This window comes from Miscanthus floridulus, chromosome 1 (assembly GCF_019320115.1).
Source record: "Miscanthus floridulus cultivar M001 chromosome 1, ASM1932011v1, whole genome shotgun sequence".
In the NCBI taxonomy this organism is placed as follows: Eukaryota; Viridiplantae; Streptophyta; class Magnoliopsida; order Poales; family Poaceae; genus Miscanthus; species Miscanthus floridulus.
Genome location: NC_089580.1, coordinates 1722948 through 1740678, shown reverse-complemented (window position 1 = coordinate 1740678; position 17731 = coordinate 1722948). Strand labels below are relative to the sequence as shown.

The window sequence follows — 17731 nt, the reverse complement described above, 5'->3', positions numbered from 1 at the left end:
CGGAGAAGAGCGGTGAGCAGGGTTCCTACGATCCCCGGTCGGAGATGCAGGGTCAGAGTCGGAAGTAGTGTTTTGGGCCAGGCCTTCCGATCGGAGAGGCCATCCGGTGGCGGCTGGAGTCGAAGCAAACACTCCGGTCGGAGAGGTGGGCCGAAGCAGCCGATGAGCAGGCGTTGTTACTCTTCGGCCAGACCTTCCAGTCGATGATTGGGCCGCCCTTCCGGTCTGTCGTTTTAAACTCTTGGGCCGGCCCATGAGTTACGTGCTGTCTGCTTGGGCTGAGCCTTGGCGTGGAAGCCGGTCCCCGAGGGACCCCGAGTTTTTGAACCCAATAGGTATTCTCCCGATGATTAAGTTAGTATTTATCTTGTGATTGGTTCACTCCTTTTCGTGGCGGTATAATCACCTTACTTACTCATTTACATACCAGTAAACTAGTTGTAATAAGATCTTTAGTATAGCTAGAATTTAGAGCTTGCTTTGTAGCTTAAGTTCATCTAGTGGAGCTCTTTAATGTAGCAAGTGTGAGAGCTCTTAGTGAGTAGTGACTTAGCAAATTGTGTGTCTAGTGATCATAGTAACTAGAATTATTGGATAGGTGACTTGCAACCCTTGTAGAGTTAGAGCAAGTTTTTATTTCGCTATTTGTCATACTAATCAAATTACTCTAGTTGGTTTATAGATTTTTAAATAGGCTATTCACCCCCCTCTAGCCATATTAGAACTTTTCACACGTGCTACGCTTATAACAAGCAAATGAGCGAGTACGAGGAAGCAGTTGCAATACTACACACATTGATCAAGAATAAATTAAGTACTCAATGATGTGCTAATGATTGCTGGAATAGTTCACTGTTGCTTGAAAAAGACATGGTACAACACACAAGGTAAATACTTATTGCTGTTAAATTGCTGAATACAATTGCAAACAGCAGAACTTGCATGTACCAAACATTTGGACTTGGGTTGAAGTAATCGGCCTGGTGCAGCCTCCACCAGTGCAAGAGTGGGTTTCAGTTTCGGTTGGTAAACCCTCTCTAGTTTCGGTTTCGCCAATCCGGGACTAAAGGTCTGACTTTAGTCCCGGTCCCTTCAACCGGGATTGATTTGGGACTTCTAGTCCTGGTTGGTAATACCAAACGGGAGTAAAGGAGGCTCCAACCCGGGCCCAGGCGCTGCCACGTATTATACCTCCAGTCCCAACCAACCGGGACTGAATGTCTTTTTCTTTTCTTTTACAGTTTCTTTGCATTGAATATTGTACGCACCTATTAAGAGTGAAACTAATTAAGTAAGATGTCGTATATTACAATGATCACCCATCTCACAATCAAATTTCATATAAACCATAATAAATTTAAACCAAGTCATTACACACTACATGTCTAAGTACTCCCCAAAGTTCATGCAAACAGAGTATGTCACCACTACTACCTAATGAATTTGACTTTCTCGTATTTTCAATTCGGTGAAGTGTAGGTGACCGATGTGGCCAAAAATATCATTGATGAAGACTAACACATTAAATAGTGCACTCTCGATGTAGCTTCACAACTACGAGTACAGGGTCTACTAACGACGTTTAACGGTGCTCGAGAAGTCGGTGGATCTCCCCTCTTAGTCGCAAGCAGCTTTGCCTAAAATCCTTCCATAGTGAGTGTTGGCCATTCATGAGCATATTTCCAATCATAATCCAATTGATACATTGTCTGGTCTAGAATGGCTTCAAAACTGCACCCTTTATAGGTTAAGTCGTAGTCCTTAACCTGTAAGTGTTGACAGAAAAAGTTATGAGAACCAAGCTTTGCAACATATAAAAACAAATCCAGATATAAACTATGAGTTCGACTTTGACTTTACCACATCATTTCGGTTGTTCCAAGCAATGCTTGCACAAAAGCCCACAACATCATGACGCATGTCCGCATTTATAGCTTGTATCGGCACGGAGGATACTGTAGGCAAAGTGTACCCAATATTCGCAAGCTTAGTTACACATGTAATGACAACATATTTTTGTGCAACAGTCTACTGGGGTCCTTTTATTTCCATCTCTGAGATTTGTACAACACCTCTACCCATCCTAGCGGCGATGAAAAAAGCCAATTCGATATTGGATTAATGGACCATTATCTACATGAAAGGTCTGAACAACCGCTTCATGAGCCTCGAAATTTGAGAATGTCTTTTTAAGCCAAATGATTGGGTCAATTACCTATGGTACATTTAAGAATCACATATATATACATATTAGAAAATATATTTATACAAGTGTATTTGACACATTAATTTATTAGAAACATATAGAGTTGTTTACTATGCTTGGATGATTAAACGGTACATACGGCAACACTGGATCGAATCCCATCCACGTTACATAGCCACTGAAACCTATGACTTCCGGCGGAGGGAGACGACTACGTCCAGCCATCTCTTCTCACTAAAGTCAATATATCAAAAATCATATCACTAGAGACAATATTTTTTTATACACGAAAATGCATATCACTAAAGTCAATATATCAAAATGCATAACACTAAAGTCAATATATATCAAAATTCGCATCAATAAACCTTATATATCAAAATTCATATAACTAAAGTCAATATATCAAAATACATAACACGTCAATATATCAAAATTCATATATGTATTTTAAGTGAATGCAAAAATGATAGTGCCATGGGATGATACAGTCAGACTTACAAAATTCACCATGGAAAGACAGCTGATTACACATTTTTAATATAATTTGATGGAGTGAAAGTAACAACTACCAAACCATGTGGGCTTTACAAATCACACGCATCTATCTTTTTGCTTGACTTGCAGTATTTATATGTGTGTTAGCACAGGTTTGCAAGTGTGTGTGTGTGTGTGTGTGTGTGTGTGTGTGTGTGTGTGTGTGTGTGTGTGTGTGTGTGTGTGTGTTTTGCAAGTGTGATTTTTCCCCAGATAATGAGATGTGAGGAAGTGTAAGTGGTAGTCCACATCTTTAAACCCCGCACAAATGGAAACAGAGGATAAGGCAATGAGTGCGATAAGAAAAACGCAAGCAGTCTGATAGTAAGCGTCAGAAGTTCATGTATTGAAAATCAAGAATCCATCCTGCACTATAATCTCACCTTATAACAGCATAGGACGCGGTTTCAGTTGCAGTGTTTTTCATCTAGGAGTTAACCATGGGACTTATAAAGTTCAGATGCACAACTAACATCTAGGGCAGCTAACTCAGGTATGCAAAAACTCAGATTTCCAATACCAGTTCACGAATTTAGATAACTGATGCAGCCTTAAGTCAATGGATTATTTACATATTTACCATCATTATGATGTGAGTGGTATAAAAAGTACAATGTCAGTGACTCATGTGTCAATGACATAATATAATGTCATCCGTAATAATGGTAAATATGTAAATGCCCAATGCTGCGACACAGCTAAATTCATATGGTTCTACTTGCAACGTTTTGGAGATCCTTACCAGTAAAAACGAGAAGATGAGCATGAATTCGATCTGGGTCCAGTCCAATTCCCGCTCCGCTCAACACCGACCCAGCACCAGCGGATCGACGCGAGGAGGCAATGGCGCTGGGACTGGGCGCCACGCTGGGATCCGGTGGGCGGGGGAGCGCGCTCGGCGGAGGAGAAGAGGCAGCACCCGCCGGCCGGTCGGTGGCCTTGCCTCGCTGCCGCGTGGAGGGGGTTGGTGGCCTCGCCGCACCACCGCGTGGGGAGCAGCCGAGCAGGGGAGCCGCGCCGCCGCGTCCCTGCCGGTCGGTGGCCTTGCCGGCCGCCACGTGGAGGTGGTTGGTGGCCTCGCCGCGCCACCGCGTGGGGAGCAGCCGAGCAGGGGAGCCGTGCCGCCGTGTCCCGGCCGGTTGGTGGCCTCACGCGCGCCGCCGCGTGGGGAGCAGGGGAGCCGCACCGCAGGGAGCTAGTGGCGAGGGGTTGCACGTGGGATTAGACCGAGAGGGGCAGGGACTGGGCCAGTCGGGCGCACGACGGGGGTGGCGGCGCGGCAGAGTGCCTGGCGTGGATCCAGCGGCGCTTGAAAGGAGAAACCAGAAGAAAGGACATGAGTATACGTAGGCTCGGTGGCTTTAGAGCATCTCCGATACTTTTTATTTTTTTCTCCTAAAAACTTATAGTTTTACAACCCCTAAAAAGATATTGGAAGAGAAAAAAGAAAGCCATCTCTAAAAGTTTCTAATAATTTGCTTTTAAAAAATTAAATTTGGGTCTCCCATCTATTTTTTTGCGGCTTTTTTCTGTCGCCAGACATCACAGGGCACGTCGAACCCCTCACGTCGCGATCTCCCTGTCGCCGCCGCCAACTCCCATCCACCGCCACCACCATCAGTTGCAGCAGACAAGCACAATAGCTGGCCAGTAGCAGCAGACAAGCACAACAGCCACCAACAGGCAATCGTGCCGGTCTGTACCATCATCTGATGGACAAGCACATCATCACTAGCCGGCCACAACCAGCCTTGGCAGGGCACAACGAGCCATGGATGGCCACAACAACTCGTTATGTACTTCTCTCCCAACCACAAAGATGCAGAACACGGGCAGCGTGCGTAGTACCGGCGCGGCTAGCCGAGTGGGCGCACGTGGCGGCGACGGCCAGCAAGCGCGGGGCCAGCGGCGCAAGCGAGCGCAGCGGTGGCGGCCGACGAGCGCGTGGAGAGCCAGCGGAGCGAGCGCACACAGGGACAGCGGCGCAAGCGAGTGCAGCGGTGGCTGTCGGCGAGCGTGGGGCTAGCGCCACGAGCGAGCGCATTGTGGCGCCCACGAGCGTGCGGCGCAGCCAGCAGAGCGAGCACGCGCAGTGGCGGCGCCTCCGGCGAGCACACGCGGCGCGGCCGACACGTCCTGGGCGGATGGCAACGCGTCCTGCGCGTCCTGCGAACGGCGAGCACGACGCGATGGGCGAGCGCGGCTTTGGTGGACACGTGGCCTGCACGGCGGCACGTGGAAGGCGAGCATGGCCCCAGTGGAGGCGCGCCAGCACATGCCAGCACGACGGGTTGGGCGAGCTCCTGCGGCGGCGCGGACCAGCGTAGAGGCACACGAGCAGGGCACCCACGGCGGTGCGGGCTAGCACGGAGGCGCACGGGCAACGCTCCCGCATCGGCGCGACTCAAGAGCCGCATAAAGTTACGCGGAACTGGCTCAGTTTTTCCAAATGCCAAAATATTATGAGGATGGATTAGGAACTGTTGGAGAGAGATTTTCTCTGATTTTCCTAAAAACCAAATATTAGAAAGGCAAATAGGGAATTCTTAGAGATGCTCATCCCAGGTAAGCCACTAATTGGGTTCTGGTTGAAAGCCTAACTCGGGACGGAAGGTTTCGACCTTTAGTCCTAGGTCAGGCCACTAAAAGAGTCCTGGTTGTGACTTAATCCGGAACTAAAGCCAAATTTTAACGTGCGACGAAACTGCTGTCTACCCAGCGGTTTAGTTTCTCGCTCATGCAACAATTTATAACATATCCTTTAACATAAATAGGGTGAAAATTAGAAATGACGTAGTAAAAAATATATATAGCTCAAAATTTTGCAATACAAATTTGCTTTCATATACAATATACAATGCTTCTGTCTCATGCTTTAAATGTGTAATAACATATGCTATAAATTATAATTACAATTTAAAAATTCAAATCTCAAATCTCAGAAATTCAAACATAGTTTTTCTTGACAAGATGATTTCAAATGAAAAACTTGTCAACTATAAAGTTGCATAACTTTTCGAGATCTACAACTTTCGTTTTTGTCATTTCTCCATTTGAGGATATTTTAAAATTTTAAAATTTAAAATTTAGAAATTTAAACATAGTTTTCCTTGACAAAATAATTTCAAATAAAAAAGTTGTCAACTACAAAATTGTGTAATTTTTCGAGATCTACAACTTTTATTTTGGTTATTTCTTCGTCCGACAAAGTGGTACTAACTATATGAGAGAGACGTAAATTTGTGAACAACGTAGACTATGTCTTTGTCGGACGAAGAAATGACTAAAACAATAATAAAGATCTTAGAGAACCTTACAATTCATACAAACATAATTATGATGTCCATACAAATAAACCTAATAAAACATAATTAACTTGCATACAAACATAATTAAAATATACATACAAATAAACCTAATTAAAGTACATAACCGTTCGAACAAACCTGATTAAACATAATAGTGCAAATAAACCTAACTAACACATGGATCCTACAAACCGGCTGCAACCCTAGTCTGTCTCCATTGCCAGTAGTATATGTCTCGGATTGTGTAACCACGGTCATTGTCTATGTAATGCAAGGCCCGCACTACAACACTCTCCATTGCCTCACAACGCCGAGGACATGGCATCCCATAGATGTAGCCTACTGACGGACTATCGATGGTTTGGTTCTGCCTAAATCTCATGAAATACTGGTTTCCAAATGTCGTCCTCTAGCCCATCGCTTCCACAAAGTCCTAGGCGTACCCCTATCACATAAGAGCTTGCGTGAGAATGGGCTGCAAGCCACATGTAGTATAGGTAAAATCATAGAGCAAAACATGCAAACGGACAAACAAAAAATATCAGGAAGCGCTCATATAATAATAAGAATAAATAAACATTACTCTCATATCATACACGACGTACCACATCCATATAGTTGAATGTCGCATGCCTCTCGCTTACTCGCGACACATCCAGACTGTGTTGACGTAAAGCTTCTATCTTCAAGGACGAGAAATCAGGCATACGGTAGTCAATTTGCTTAATTGCCTGCAAAGAAAGCAGCACGACATCGATTTGGGCGCCTATCTTGGTCGGGGACCATAGTCCAATCTGCACGATGTCCTAGCACACCTCTGAAAGTTCTAGTTTGGTTTTGGTGAATTGATGAAACCCTAAGTGCTAACCTAGTTTATCAAAGTGATTATGAGATATGTAGCACTACTCTAAGTGATGAAGCAATAGTGAAAATCATGATGATGGTGATGGCATAGTGATGATCAAATGCTTGGACTTGGAAAAGAAGAAAGAAAAATAAAAAGCTCAAGGCAAAGGTAAAACTTGATAGGAGCTTTTCTGCTTTGGTGATCGAGACATTTAGGATCGATAGCCGTACTATTAAGAGAGGTGAAACTCGTATCAAAATGCGGTTATCAAAGTAACACTAGATGCTCTAACTTATTGCATATGCATTTAGAATCTAGTGGACACGACCTTCGTGTCTGGTCGTCCCGTAGTCAACCCAATAATTAAGCCAACGGCTCTATTATTTGGGAGTGTCTATAAATATCGTTTGGCCGGCTCTAGCTCACTGACTTGGTCATTTGCATTGACATAGCAACCTTGTGAGCTTAGCCAAAGTCCTACCACTCATATCCATCTTTGATTCATCATCTTTGTAAGATTGGAAGAGAATCCAAGTGCATTGCTTGAGTGTTTGCATCTAGAGGCACTTGATATTCGTGTTTCGCTGTGGGTTTGGCTTGTTAGTCTTGGTGGTTGCCACCACCTAGATGGCTTAGAACAGCGAGGATCGTCGAGCGGAGGTTGGTGATTGTCTCCGTCTCCGATCGTGGTGATTGTGAGGGGTTCTTGACCTTTCTCTGGCGGAGAGACAAAAGGTACTCTAGTAAATTACTCGTGACTCGTGTGATCCTCATCTTGTGTTGGTTGTATGGCACCCTATTAAGGGTGTGGCGTGTGATGCCAATTAGCGCGTGAACCTCCAAGTGAGGAATCACCACAACGGGGACTAGCTTGCGGGCAAGCAAGTGAACTTCAGAGGAAAAATCATTGTGTCTTGATTGTCTCCTTGGTATTCATTGGTATTCACTCATTGGTCACTTGCCACGGCGGTATACCTCTCTACCACTCTTTTGTATTTCATCATACATTCACTTGGATAGAGCTAGTGGTAGTTAAGATTAGATAGTGTATCATTTAATTGTATTACTCTCACTAGGTTGATCACCTAGGTGTATATTAATGACATAGCTTTGTTATGATATAATAGAGATCATAGAAAATAGAATTGGTTAGGTGGCTTGCAACCCCAAGTATAGTGCTAGCGCAAAATTTGCTTCGCCATCTTATTGACTAATCATTTGTCTTAGTGTTGTTGTAGAAATTTTTAATAGGCTATTCACCCCCATCTAGCCATTAGGACCTTTCAACCTCATTATTGTACTAAATGGGGATGTCGAAGGCGAGACTGCATGTCCATAACTCGCCTCCTTCATCATTCATGACCTCACTTGTCATCGTCTCGAAGATGTCCCACACCCCGAGCAGCCATAGTGCTGCTTTCAGCCCCTTGACCGGTTTTATAGTTTGTGACATATGCAACAATCATATTATGAATGAATGTATATATGCAAAAATTACATTAGCACACAAAACTTAAAATATTTCATACTATTGATGGGTCTGGGTAACACGGAACAACCCTATTTGGCGATGGCACGAATGGAAGATCGCCAGGGTGGAAACCTAGTTTCTGTAGCTGGGGAAGTCCGCCGCCATTCATCGTAATTAAAAAACTGAAAAAACATCCCAATAAATATAGAGCCCCCATATAAATATACCATGCAACAATATATATTAGAGAAACATGCAAACAATAAATCATCAATATATATATATGCATGCCAAGTGTCGGGTTCATAAACTCGAGGTCCCTAATAGGCCCGCTTCCTAGCAAAAGCTCGGCCCGACAGACGGCATTACGAACGACGCGCAACACTTGGGCCGGCCTAGATACCTAACGATAGGCCGGAAGAGCGATCCAGTCTCCGACCGAAAGGCCTAGCCAAGGAGGGGACGACGCTCGCTTCTGGCTCCGACCCACTTCTCCGACCGAAAGGCCTGGCCAAGGAGGGGACGATGCTCGCTTCCGACTCTGACCCGCTTCTCCGACCAGAAAGTCTAACCAAGGAGGGGACAATGCTCGCTTCCGACTTCGACCCACTTCTCCGACCGGAAGGCCTGGCTAAGGAGGGGACGACGCTCGCTTCGGACTTTGACCCGCTTCTCCAACCAGGAATACACCGAACCTTTCCTTACGGCACTTCTTCGACCGGCGCGGTCGGAGCCAAGTAGGAACGACCGGCCAGGGACGCCCGCTCGGTGAGGACCCAAGAAATCAGGCGGAGCAGATAAGGTAAGGCGCTCAAGTCAACTGTAATACCGAGGACCGTACCCTACAAACCTACAAGACAGTACTATCAGACCATGCTAGAAGGGTACTTTACAGCCTTTCAGATATGTCAGAACACAAATAGTGTTGTAGGCGTCGATATTTGTCCTACAGTACGGTAGACGCCGACATTTACCATACTAGAAGAACACGATGGAGCCTGCCATATGCATCTGAGAGTCAACAGTATTATGGGCGCCGACAAACTGTCTTATACCCGACGGCGTGGGCAATAAGACTAGGGCACACTCTCTCTCTCTCTCTCTTGAACTTGTAATGTCGTCCCCTTCATCTATAAAAGGGGATGCTCTCTCTCCCAAAAGAGGACGATTCATTCCGACTCTCTCTGTGCTAGCTTTAGACATTCTAAGCACTCAAACAGCTTCACAGCTCTAGAACTCTAAAGCTACACAAAACATGCGTTCCAATACTTAGCGTACGTAAGAGCTCCCGTCACTCTTAGCCCTTCAGTCCAGAGTTCGACCGGATCTCTCACACCCCACATCTTATTCCCACTCGTTTGTAACCCCACAACAAACTTCGAGCACCTAGGCTCAGGAATAAAGTCATCAACCGACTCAAACTGGACGTAGGGCACATTGCCTGAACCAGTATAAACCCTGTGTCATTGAGTGCTAGGCCACATCCGATCACAACGTACGGCAAAACGACAAATATTTACTTGTTGGTCACTTTTCGCACCGACACCGAGTAAACTTAAACATTTTGCACATAATTTTGTTTAACGATTATTAACTCTCATCAAGAAATAATGTTGCTAACAAAGATCTAGTAGACAATAAATGTTTAAGGTTATGTAGAAATGATGTATAAATAAAAATAAAATCCACCATTTTTTTCTAATTAAAAAACTATATATTTGAATATTTCTATGCTTATTATTAAAGCACGAAACAATCTACATTATTAGTCATGAAAGATTAGAAGAAGAAGAAGTTGCTAACCTTTAGAAGATTGAAGATGAAGCCGACGGTTGAGAGGAAGAACTTGCTCCCCCAAGCAAGAACACGGATGAATAATAAGCAAAGACCAAGATTTGACCGGTGTGTCTCAGGCTAAGGGAACAATGGAAGCATGTATATATAGGTGGGGATCATTAGTCTCGGTTGGTGGAGCCTACCGGGACTAAAGGATCAACCTATAATCCCAGTTGGAGCCTAAACCTAGGATAAAAGACCAGCGGGACCAACCGAGATTAAAATACAACATTTAGTCCCGGTTTGAACCATAGACCGGGACTAAAGGTCCCAGCTGCAAAAGTCTGCTGCACTATTCGTTGGTCAGGAGATTCTAGTCCTGGTTGGTGATTCCAACCAGGACTAAATCTCCTATTACTCCTGGGTCAAATTCTGATCGGGACTAAAGCCAAAAACCGAAAGTCCGTTCTCTACTAGTGCTCACTCAAGATAGGATAGCAAGTAATTGAAAATTGAAGCTTTTCCCAACTGTAGTGGCGGGTGGAGAAACACATAACTGGGTTGTTGTCGCTCAAGAAAAACTGCCGCTGTCAATAGATTTCCTTCAAAAGAAAAATCGCGAGGGAACAAAGTAGTAGCGCAAGGCCTGACGAAATGCACAGCAAACAACTTATTTTGCCCATGAAAAATCTGACCACAAAACAGTGAGTAACATATAATACCAGTGTTAGCAAGATGTCTCGTCTCTCAACCAACCATATCCACGTATATAGGACCATGACAAAAGCGCAAATGCGTTTAACATCTAATACTAGATACATATCTCTGAGGGCAAAGCAGTTCAATTTTTCTTCATCTACTGGATGGACTTGACATCTTCATGACTTCGCTTCGCCTCGATGTAAGCTTCATGATGCTACCATGTATCCTCCAATTCCCTACCCCCGATTTTGATGCCAAAACCGGGAAATCCTTTGTGCACGCGGTTTTAAGGCCGAAACTGTTAAATCTTTCAAAATTGCGTAGCCTGTATGCAACTTCCGTGAATATCGATGCATGTCCCGCTTGTCCTCGGCTCGGTCCATCACCAAGTACTCCACACCCGCCTTGACTTGGTCAAATCGTTGCCTTGGCTCCGTTCGACATTGTCTTCGTTTCTTTCTCGCATGTACTCCTGCTTATCGTAGTGCCCAAATGCTAGTTGTCCTGGTTGGTCCTCCTGTCTTTTGTCCCTTGATCCAAGCCTTGGTGTTCATCCTTCACCATCGTAGGCCATCGACTTGAACCCCGCGCTTGACCTTCGTCATTGCTCAACACAAGCACATCACAAGCCAAGAGACACATAGCACAAACACACTCAAACCACCGGTTACCATACTAGCTAAAACACAATTTTGTTGACAATCACTCATTATTAGCATGACAACTCATTTTATCATGTTTTCATCGTCACTACGTAATTCATATTATTCATGGGATCCAATGCTCTTCCAAACTCAAATAAAATGGAGTCGATCTCGACGGTAGATGTTCAAGTCCGAAAAACTCGTTTTGAGATACTTGTGATAAGCCAGATCATGGATTAGGTTAGCTATGAACTGAAATTGTAAGTCGTTTTTTGGCTTTTCTAAGTTCATAGATTTTACTATGCATCTAAATGCATAGCAAAAACTATGTACATAGAAAAGCCAAAATGACTCACGGTTTGAAATGGAGGGAGAGTAACACTATATTGGTTGGTCAATGTGCATGTTGTATATGTGAAAGATATAAAAAAGCTTGCAAGTGTTAGCCTATATACGAAATTAAGATTCAAATGAGCATATGAAACCCTAGGTTGCGTTAAAAAAAAAGACAAACATAGGTCAAAAGCCTATTTTCCATGGGTCAGTACAAGTGTTAATGGGTCCGACTTTGCAATGATCATATGGGCACAACAATAGGCGTCAACTCTTTTTTTCTCTTGATCTCTGGCGTATTCCCTCCGTCCCAAAATAGATAAGACTTTGATTATGAATCTGAACATGTTTGTTGAGATTCATAGTCAAAGTGTCGTCTATTTTTGGACCAAGAGAATACTGCTCTAATATGCAATGCCATAAATATTTATCTTCCCGTAAATTGAACGCAGTAATAATTCTTGTTTTGTACCCCAAGTCAAGCAGGTGTAGGTTCAGTCGTAGAATTGGACTTGTTGTCACTCTGTCAGTGTAGCAACTCCTAGGGAAGGAAGTTATCCCACTCGGCAAAATATATAGTGAAAACCACATATTAGTTGGAAACTAGAAAACCATGGCGCGGCGTTGCCGCGCCGTCTGTTGTTTGTCCGTGTTGACGCTGTTGGTTGTAGATACATGTGCAAGATTTTTCTTCTTAGACGCTAATGCAAATGCACATATAATGTCCAGATTTTATATCAGGAAAAAGTCTACTCCACCCCCTCAACTATGGGAGATGGTCTACATAACCCCCTCAACTATGAAACCGTCTGTTTTATCCCCTGAACTTTCCAAAACCGTCTATTCTACCCCTGGGCGGTTTTTCAGCGGCGGTTTGCTACAGTAACAGCGGGTTTGCTACAGTAACAGCAGGTTTGATACAGTGCCTGTGTTTTGAATTTCCTTTTTTTTTATTTTCGGCGACTTTTTGAAAAATCATAGTAAATCATAAAAAAATCATAAAATGAAAAATCTAATTTTATTGGACTCCATATGAGTAGATCTACACAGTGAATATATAATACGGTATGCTTTAGTACAAATTTTTTTTTAGCCTTAGATTAATTGAAAAATCTAATTTTGTCTGTAATTAATTAGAATTTATCTATAACTAAGTTATACATAGTCCAATGAGTACGAAATTTTTACTATAGTTCAAGCATACAATAATTAGCGTACCAAAAAAATTCCGCCACAACCAGAACCGCTGTTACTGTAGCAGACCCGCTGTTACTGTAGTAAAACCGCTGCTGAAAACCACCCAGGGGGTAGAATAGACGATTTTGGAAAGTTCAGGGGGTAAAACAGACGGTTTCATAGTTGAGGGGGTTATGTAGACCACCTCCCATAGTTGGGGGGTGGAGTAGACTTTTTCCTTTTATATCATCTTTATATTATCAACAGATGAATTCACAAAGAGATTACAGTGTATCTTTGCAAGGGTGGAATTTAAGGCTTCAACCAAACATCACATGATTGGAGAAGTCACAGTGTCCCTCGGATAGATAGATTGGTACCATCTAAATTATTCAACATGGATTATGCACCACCTTCTTCTTCTTCCTCCTCCTCTTCTTTTGCAGCCTGCAACATTACTTATTGCATAAGCATCAAGATGTTGTAGATGTTGTTTCTGATCAAGATAAGGAGGCTTCACTGTTTTGACATCGGCAAACACAAAAGTCACTTGACAATTTATCAAATAGAGGAGCATAGTTCATAATTGCAAGTCCGGTATATTGTTCGACAATTCCACCTAGACAGTGCAAGATTAGAAAGGTCACATACTATAGGAAGCGTGTGCTTGTTGTGGTTGGCATTCACCACTTTGTTAGCATCCTCTCTCTCTCTCGGGTCATATGAGGAAGCAGCACCACTACCGAAATCCTCAAATTTGCCGAGTGTTTTTATGTTTGCCGAGTATATTCCCTCGGGCACTCGGCGAACAAGTTCTTTGCCGAGTGCCGCGCTAAAAACACCAGGCAAAAAAAAAAAAAACACTCGACAAACAGGAAGTTTTGCCGAGTGTCAAAACAAAAACACTTGGCAAAGAAGTTATTTGCCGAGTGTTAAAAAATACACTCGGCAAACAAAAATAAAATCTTTTTCCTGAAAAAGAAGGAGAAGAAAAAAAATAAAAAAAACTTTGCCGAGTGCTCAGATCTAAAACACTCGGCAAAAAAAGTAGGAGAAGAAAAAAATAAAAAAACTTTGCCGAGTGCCCCATCTGAGACACTCGGCAAACAACAAAAATATCTACTTAACCTAACCGCGTCCAGCACCCTACCCGCCCTCCCGTCCCCACCCTTTCTCTCTCCTCCCACCCCCAGCGCCCCTCCCCTTCTCCATGCACGCGCACGCGCCGCCCCCTCCTCCCTCTCGGCGTCGGCGCGGCCCCGCCCTCCCCTCCTCCCTCTCCGGCGTTGGCGCGGCCCGCCCTCCCATCCTCCCTCACCGGAGCGGCCCGCCCTCCCCTCCTCCCTCGCCGGCGCGGCCCGCCCGCCCTCTCTCGAATCCGGCTGCGCCGCCCCCCTCCCGTCCCTCCCTCTCCAGATCCGGCGGTGATGGGCGTGGTGGTGGTGGCGGAGGAAGGAGCGGCGGATCCGGTGGCGTGCTTGTCGGCGTTCGCAGCTCCACGAGGAAGGAACGGGCGACGCGTGACGCTGGCGAGGATGGGCTTGGGCGAGGCTCGTCGAGGTGGATGGCACGGCGGTGGAGGCTCGACATTGTGGCTTCCTGGTGACGGCGAGCAGAGGTGGCCGCGGCGAGGGCGTCGCAGCTCAGCGGCGTGGCGGAGTAGGAGCCCGCGATGGTCGCGGATGACGATGTCGCTGTGGCGAGCGGCTCGAGGAGGCGGCTTTGCTGGTGGCGCGGTGGTGGTGCGGCGTGGTGGGGCCCTCCCTTCTTCCCCGGCGTGCTTTTTTTTTTATTTTTTTTTGGAAAAAGTTTGCCGAGTGTTTTTTTAGCACAGTGCCCGACAAAAAACACTTGGCAAACTAACGTTTGCCGTTAACAAGTTTGCTGAATGTCGTTTGCCCAGTATAACACTTGGCAAACCTTTTGCCGAGTGTTTTTAGAACTTCGCCGAGTGCCAGGGGCACTCGGCAAATATCCTGTATCTGGTAGTGCACCCTGCATTTTCTTCAGAGCATGAAAAATTGAGGTTGACTACGAACAAATTAAAATGGATAAAAGAAGAGAAAAAGGAAATGACAAATAATTCCCTCATTCATCAATTGCACAGATGTAGATGTCGGATGTGAAAATGCCAAGTACAACGGGTAGAGATGGGACTGTACAAATTCTGGAAGAAAAAAAATAAAAGAAAAAAGAAAATGTATATTTTGCATTCATTTAATTTGTTCCAACACAATGAGAGCATCATCCATGGAAGCATCGACCCGTTATTGAGGTCGATGGCAGCCAGCAACAGGGACCGCCCAAGCAGCCAGGCTACGCGAGGGGCTCGCTCGCCAGCTCTGAACATGGCTGCCCGATCGCCGATCGTGACTAGGTGGAATCCACTTAGTCGATCTCCTCTGGTCTGCCGGCGGCGCGTGGAGTCGTGCGCAGGTCGAACCATGGAGTCGCAATCTCGGACGGACAGGGCGAACAGTTGAGCCGTGGCCGATGACAGAGTTCATCTGCAGTGGCCTGGACAGTGGGCACCTGCGAGATTGAGAGAGAGCCTCCGGCGTCCATGGCTGATAGCGTGTGTCCATCTGTGGTGACCTGAGCACCTGAGAGAGAGAGTGAGGCTCCGCGCGTCCATGGCCGATGGCGGGGTCCATCTGCGGGCCTAGGTACCTTCGAGAGAGAGAGAGCGAGGCTCCGGCGTCCATATGGCCGACGGTGGGGTCCATCTCCGGTGGCCTAGGACCTGCGAGAGAGAGGATCAATAGCGGCTAGCGGGCGGGTATACCATGGGCCTGTTTCATACTGCAGGGAAGTAGGCTGGACTGGGCTGCGGCGAGGCAGACGCTACCACACGGCCGGGCGTGTGCGCGATAGAAGGCCCAAGAAACTGGTTGCCGTGCTCAGCTTTTGCGTTGCACGATCAAAATCGGACGCGTGGCAAGATGAGATGCCAGGGACCATGGTGCAAGATTCGTCTTGAAGAAGATATGGAAACTAATTAAAAATGTATTTCGGTTATTTAATATTTTTTGAAACTTAATAGATCCATAGTGCATACAGATTTGTACAATTGTACATTTTTTTTTACGGAAGAAGAATTATATTAGATAATAGTTACACAAGTATCTATAAACTGATTTTTATCTAAATTAATGCTTGAATAGCTCAAGATCTCAAAACCAAACCTGTACGACATTTTATAGTTATGAATGATCGCACAAGCAAACACTCTGCAAAAGCCCTGAGAACATATGTCCAGCGAACGATGACCAAGCGTGGACGGGGGCTCTGATCAACGCCAGAGAAGGGCGACGCGCGGTCGAGCAGTCGATCGAGGAGGGGTCGCCAGCGACGCCGCACTCCCAGCAGAGCCTAAGCCTTCGAGGCTACAAGGTGTTTCAGGTAGGGCTACATCCCTTTCGATTCTCGACATTGTGGCTCCCTCCTCTTCAGGAGTAATGCCGCCGTGCCGCTAGGCTGCTAGTACTAGGGTTTATGCTGTACTGAACTAACGTTGGTTTTTCTTGGGTACTTCTGTGTCGAATTTCTACCGTAAGCATCGCTTATGCCCCTATTGTCGCGCACCTGTATTTTCAAAAGATGTGCATTGTGAAGGAATTGGTAAATGGTGCAAAGGAACCCCAAATCGTCCTGTTACAAGTACTGTTTTAATAAGCAGGATAAAATGCGAGTACATGTTGGTAGTGCAATTTGTTATGCCACGGAACCATATGCTTGCATCGCCACTATTTTTGAACTAACCGTTGATAAAGCATCGAATCAAACTGGACCCGTTCCTGTTTTTCTAGATACTCTGGTATGTTTGGTTTTTTTGAACAAAAAGGGCAGGATCTCTGTCATTCAGTTAAGGAGCAAAAGAAGTTTAGATACTCTGGTATGAATAAGGCAAAATTGTTTTCGTATCGAAAAAACAGGAATACTTCTAGCACTCAGTTAGTGTAATACCATTAGGGGAATCATTCTCTGTTGTCTTTGTTGGCGACCATTGGAAAAATATGCCAAAAACTAAATTCCTGCATCAGACTTGCCGTAGCTTCACAAAAAGATACTATTTTAGTTTGTCTGGAGCTAGGAGTTCAGGAGGGGTACAAACAAATCTTACCAGCTTTACTAGCAAAGGGATAAGACATTCGAGGAAAACATGTTGCACGCCTTGCTGTCCAATAAATCATTTATGTGTGCCTTCACCATTTTTAGTCCAGCCGACTGACCTGTAGGCTACAGGAGTTACTATACCAATGGAATCATTATGTGCAAGGTGCATTTGTGTTGTTCTTGGGGTAAAGTACTTGTTCTCGGGATTTGTGGTGATCTGTCATTGTCTTAACAAAATAACCATGTTGTCTTGTTGGTAGTCTGACATGGCCACGTGGTACAGTAGCACAAACTGTTTAGATGTTAAGCTAGTAAGATTTAGGCCAATAGGAAGTTTTCATTAGTACTAGTAAGAATGAATATATTAGGCAGTTTCATTTTCTGTTATTTATTTACCCATTATAAGTTCTATCGTTTTGAATTATCCTGTTCTAAATTCTGATTCCTGGCCCTTCCATCCACGCGAGCACATTAATAAGGAATAAATGTTAATCGAAACTACCCTTCTATCTACCAACTCATCACTTTTCTTTTGCGAATATACAAAATGAAAGAAGGGATGGAACTACCCGTTGTTGAGCTTGTGAGATTAAGCAAGCTAGTGTTTTGCAGGTG

General features: G+C 44.9%; 1 long non-coding RNA gene across 1 annotated transcript; it reads right to left on the bottom strand.

Annotated features, from left to right (window-relative positions):
* Positions 1-1330: 1330 nt before the first annotated feature.
* Positions 1331-4071, bottom strand: LOC136470873 (uncharacterized). The gene is made up of 4 exons (XR_010761879.1): positions 3486-4071; positions 2318-2440; positions 1861-2215; positions 1331-1766 (listed from the first exon to the last, which is right to left on the bottom strand). It is a non-coding gene; the product is annotated as an uncharacterized lncRNA (long non-coding RNA).
* Between the last annotated feature and the right edge of the window lie 13660 nt (positions 4072-17731).